At 42.0% G+C, this 6,097-nt stretch overlaps 1 pseudogene; it reads left to right on the plus strand.

Moving 5' to 3' along the window:
* The first annotated feature begins 3,397 nt into the window (after positions 1-3,397).
* On the plus strand, positions 3,398-4,751 carry LOC125517945 (annotated as a pseudogene).
* The last annotated feature ends 1,346 nt before the right edge of the window (positions 4,752-6,097 follow it).

The following is a 6,097-nucleotide window of genomic DNA, read 5'->3' on the forward strand; positions in this document are numbered from 1 at the left end:
AGATACTTTACTAACCTTTGAAGTGTTCCACCTTGACCTATCGACTGAGCCTGCATTGTGGCTGAAGGTGGAGAGGTTATTGCATTGGGCGATATTCATCAGCCATGACAAGAGAAGTCAGGCATTGTCTTGCATGAACCCAAAGAAATGGGGAGGACGGAGCAATTGCATATATTTCTATGATCGATGGTCTAAACGTTGGATCGCTTTCGAGTTGGGCATGCCGGGGCACATATATGGGTATGTTACCGGTGACTGTGACAGAAGGGTGCAACCTATGTGGTTTTTCCCCAGCATGCTCTCTCTGCACCGCTGATGATGATGAACGTGTTGTATTCCTGATATATCTTAATTGGAGCAGATTCTGTAATTCCAAGCATGTGTAAGAATCTCCCAACCGTTTGTAACTGTCGTCGATCTATATTAAGATGTTGGCTATGAACATCCTGCTTCTGCATCCATCGCACTGATATTCATCCTGTGCTATTTTCATGGATGTGCATGTAGTGAATCATTTTTCTTTGCTAAGTTGGTGTTTACCTTTGAGACAACTTGTGTTTTCTCAACCAAGTAGTAGATCTTCCATGCGAGTTGCTCTTCCAATAAGCCTGCTGCTATCTGTAGGGATGCTATGTATGTATTTATGTCAAGTCAAATAACTGTTGTTGTGACACAACTACAATCAGCACCTCTATTTCCACTCGCTGTCTGCCAGGTATACATAAATATACACCCTTCCTAGCTTTCCCTATCGAATCATGCCTTTTTCTCCCTGTCCGACCATGTACTTCCATGGCTTCTCTGAACTCACCAGTGCAAGAACCCTTAGGTGAGTTTGGAAGAGAAACATTAAGTAGCCGCAGAACACCAAGCACCAAGCAGAAACATTATACAGGGTGTGTTGATCAGAAAGGCAAGACTTGGGATCACAAATGGAGATTGATCCGATTAGGCCAGACCACCCCTTACACATGCTGTCCAACTAAATCGCTGGCTACAGCAACAGAGACAAGTCATCTGTTCAGATATCTTCCGTCTGAATTCTTCGTGCCGTGCCTGAACAATTCACTGTGTATCTCCACTTAGTTCGCAACAGCTTCGATATTTCTTCTTCGATCACATGCATTCTTTTTGTTCCTTCCATTCTAACACAGCCGTACTTAAGTGCAACCCGAATGCATTTGTCCATGCCATGTTTCACCTGTGCTAGTACAACATCAGTAGGCAATTAGTCTGAGTTCATGGAGTGTTTAAAGGTTTAGGCTGCAGTGGAGCCTGGAGGAGGCTGTTTCAGAAGTACTATTGCATTTGTTTATTATTGTTATGCAGGTCACATTAGCAGCAACGTTAGATGTATGAGATGCAAATGCAATGTTAGATTGTATATTACAGCTAGCATATCAAGAATTTTGTGTTGGTCACTCTATTAGTTTTTTGTATTCTAGTCCATTCTACTAATACATGCCTTTTACAGTTTTACCTCGCGGAGGGTCTGCTGGACTCTATCATTTCTCGACTGGCCCTGATCTAATTCTTTGATCTTGTTGCCTTTTTTGCTACCTGTCACGAAGGAGTACTATTATGCTCACACTCTGACAGCTCCACCTACATTGCCCAACTCACATCTCCTTGTCACCACTCTGTCCTTCCTATTTGTTTGGCCCGTTGGAAGTGACACTTGGCATGAACACAAGCTTCCTCATGGATGAATACAACAGATGGTACAATTCAACGGTTTGTTCATTGCCATGGACTATGATAGGGTGATCTAAACTTTGCGGTTGGACCCTCGAATGGGCCCGCAGGAGATAGCAACCGAGTGGTGCAGCGACATGGGCCCTTTCCTAAAAGCGGCACCATCCCACCGTTAGATCTAAAAGTGACACCATCCTGCCGTTCATCCCATGTCATCGGGCCATATAAAATGCTTCCTTCCTTCTCCTCCTTACACCCTAACCCTAACCGATCCTCCTCCTCCGCCACCGCCGCCCCTCCTCCATGGCTGCCCACTTCTATACCTAGTCCATGTCTCACCAGATATCGCTCCTACGAGTACATTGAATGTGGCACTACATCGTCACCTCTGCAAGGTCTGCTCTCCCCTCCCCTTCCTCCTTTCTTCCTCTCCCTCTCTCACGTATGTGAACGCATTTAAACCCTAGTTATTGTGTTATCCAGGTTCATCATATGGCGTGGATGTGTGTTCTAATTAGAATTTCCGCTTGGTTGGTCTCATCACAAGAGCTCGGATCACGCTGGTAATAGGGTAAGTAAGATGTGTTACTGTCACTAACCAAACAAGTTGATGAGCTAATCCTAGAACAGACAAATGTAGTTGGTTTCAACCTCGTCAATTTCAGTGGAGTGAAAACTACAACAAAATCAGCTCTGATTTAATTTGAGTCTGGTGTAAATTGAAACAAGACTCGTCACAACGTAAATAAAAAGTCCAGTCCATTATTGGGTATTTGGGTATACATTTCTACCACTTCATCTGGGACTGCAAATCCCGCCGCCTGTAGTCAGATGTGACCAATGGACTTTTCCGCTGAACTATATGTTTTTCTGCAACACTACTAATAGCGGGAGAGAATTAGGAACAATTAAATCAAGGTAGGATGCCCATGGGCTGCAAGTAGGAGATAAAATATGCACCATAGTAGAGGAGCTCCGTCGCTGACATGATTTAAGCTGCAACTATCTGCCATATATTAACGGTTTTACCATCAATTACGGGTTTTACAATTTGGTGAGGAACATGAGCACTTGAACATAGGATAAGATAATAGTAATAGTTTCATTTTGGTAATAATTTATGAAAATAGTGATCTGGAATTGGAAAGAAGCATCAAACATAAATAAATATTCCATTGTCCCAATATTGGGTAGTATTTCCATATTGGTTGTGCATTGTTGTCACTTATGGCGCATTGTCTCTTCTTAAAGGGAATAGGATCCATCACCATTTTATTCTCATGTTCCAAAGATAAATGTAGGTTCCACAAAGAAGTTTTAACTACCGTGACAGATTTGACACCTTTTTCACATGTTATTATCTATTTATCTTGCCCCGAACACAAGAATACCAGTCACAAAAAAATGTTCTGAATGTAGAAGATGCAATCATGGATAAGTCTCAAGTTTTAACTGGAGGGCCTGAGACATTCGCCAAAAGCAAATCTTGTTTTGTTGAATTTTATATGCTTATATTAAACATGAGAACCCACCAAAGTGTACTTTGAAAACATTATTTCTCAACACTTATGTATAACAAGTTTATTGATATACATATATTATTCATTAAATCTGAAGATCAAGTTATTATGCGTATACATGGTTATAGCATGCTATTTTCTGACTTTTTCCCCCTGAATTGTTGTATTTTTGCAGAGTGTTTCATCATGCAAACGCACAGCAAACTGTGTGTCTCCGCACGTACTACTCTATCTGGACTCCAAGAGTGGGCAGACCTCCCAGATGGTTTGTTGCACACTATTCTTCATCTCTTAGGCTCTGTACGTGATCTTCTTGCCTTTTCTGCAACATGCCGCTCTTGGCGTGTTGCATTCTTGTCATACCCATCCAAATCTACCCTCTGCACCCTGTTCCCCCCTCTCCTCATCCAAACCAACATCCGTGTTGACGCTCCTCATGTTCCATCTAACGATATTCATTGCAAGTTGCGCACCTGTAAGGTCATTGACCCATCCAACCAAAACATCACTCTTCGCTGCCAGATTGATGAAGAAATTCTACAAAAGATGTATTGTGTTGGCCCTTCCTATGGTCATCTCATCTTCTTTTGCTCCCGTGGATATTGTCTTGTTGTTGACCCTTTCAGTGGTTCCAAAGTTTCACCCCCATGTCTTCCAATCAGTGGCTGCGAGCGGGTTAGTCCTACCAAAATACATGCTCAACATTCAGAGATTGCAGAGTTGTACTTCTTCGGTGTTCTAACAGCTCCCATTACATCACCCAATTCACATCTCCTTGTGGGCACTCGATTCTCTCTATTTGATTGGCCAGTTGGAAGCGACTCTTGGTCAGAACTCAAACTTCCTTCTGGTGCACAGATAACTCAAATCGTGGAATTCAAGGGTCAGTTTATTGCCATGGATTACCATAGAAGGATCTACTCTTTCGAGTTAGCGCCCCAGCTTGGCCTACAAGAGATAATAACTGAGTGGTCTCCCCACTTGATCATGGCTAGTGGTTTGTGGTGACATGCTCCTCATGTTCATCACGGTTGACCATTGGAGCAGACGTATTAAGGATGGTGGTATTTTGAAAAAGGTTTGTACACTTCACCTCGACATGTCAAGCAAACCTGCAAAATGGGTTGTCAAGAAAAAGTTGGGCAGCTGGGCAGTCTTTGCAGGATGTGATATGAAGAACATGCCATCATCTAATATGAACCCAGAACGATGGGGAGGGAGGAGCAATTCATTGTATTACGCCGAGAGTTCTCCACCTTGGAGAGTACACGAGCTGGACAACGCACATGATCCTTGGGACGCTTCCATCAGGCAGTGCGTAATATATTGGGGCCACTACATGAAGCCCCTCTGGGTGTATCCAAGCATGCTCTATTCAGATGGGGCCAGTGATCATTGTGTAGAACGATAGCTTTTGTTATCCTTTTGCAACCTGGATAGATCTTGGTAACAGATGTTCATGGTGGAGGTGGTATTAGTTAGTGCTCAGAGCTTGTTAGCTACACTCAAGCCTTCGAAAGTGTGTTGTTATAAGTGTTGTTTAATGTTGCACTAGATGGATGTGTGAGCCGTTTAGCTACTTATAGCTTCTTCTTGTTTTGCAACAACTGCTAAGTTTTAGGGTTCCTTAGTATTCATGCATGATTTTGATCTATGGCATTTCGCCTTACAAGATGTGCTTTGATCATCTGTTAGAAACTTTGAGATGTGATATTATTATTTCTTTAGTAGTTCAATGCTCTAGCTGGTAATGCACTCCTTCGTTGCCAATTGATACCAGTGGTTTTTGTTCTACTTGTTTGTTCACAACTTCATGCAAAAGAATGTAACTGCATGATGTGGTTGCGATTATTGGTGAGGCTTAGTTATAACTAACTGTTAAGTTAGGTCACATTGGTTGACCTCAAGGAAGGTAACCGTAATTTCTGAAGTCAAACGCCAATGGAAGCAAACCATTACAGGCATGATACCTTGTTCCTTCATTCTGTTGAACAATAAAGATGCCTCTCTTAAGAAATTGAGCGAAATAGCATGAATGAGTAGGGGGGACTTGTAGATGGTAGAAAAGTAATCTTGTTTCAATCGCCTACACAAGGTGGAAGAAACTGACAAGCTTTTCCATACAAGTTAAGCATGTTAGTGTATATTTCACGTCGTTGGCTAGCCTATAGACCATGTTCAGCACTAAACCAGAAAACTGAAGCTAATGACAATGGTATCAAATCTCAGCACAAGTGTAAAAAAATAAGAACAACAATTGCACACTTCCAGCTCCCATAATGTTATGTGTTTTATTAATATTATCTACCTTATCATTATGTTTTCCTGTGTTTAAGGTCTGAGGATTATTAGATGATATCATTCGAATGTACTTGTATATATGTTGTTAGCTGACTAGCCGAGTATAGCAGTAAGTCATGACATGTAACGAACCCGGCTCTCGACTGGGATCGTACCACTAGTGCAGAACCGGGCAATAGCACCGGTTCATAAGGCCCTTTAGTCCCGGTTCGGTAACCGGCACTAAGTGTGGGCACTAAAGGTCCCCCCCCCTCCCCTTTAGTACCGGTTCAGTACGAACCGGTGCTAAAGGGCAACCACGTGGCACGAGCCAACTCCGGGGGCAGGGAGCCCTTTAGTATCGGTTGGTGACACCAACCGGTATTAAAATGTTGGGGGTGGGTTTATGATTTCTTTTTCACTTAATTTTATGTTTTCCATTTAATTCTTTTTCGTTTACTGGTATTTTACGATGCTACATATTGTACACGTTATCCATATATATAAATAGAATTTCTAGTAGAACCGATCATATATATATATATATATATATATATATATATATATATAGTGTTACTATTCATCACCCAGGGTGCAGAATA

The sequence above is a fragment of the Triticum urartu genome, chromosome 7 (assembly GCF_003073215.2).
Source record: "Triticum urartu cultivar G1812 chromosome 7, Tu2.1, whole genome shotgun sequence".
Classification (NCBI taxonomy): domain Eukaryota; kingdom Viridiplantae; phylum Streptophyta; class Magnoliopsida; order Poales; family Poaceae; genus Triticum; species Triticum urartu.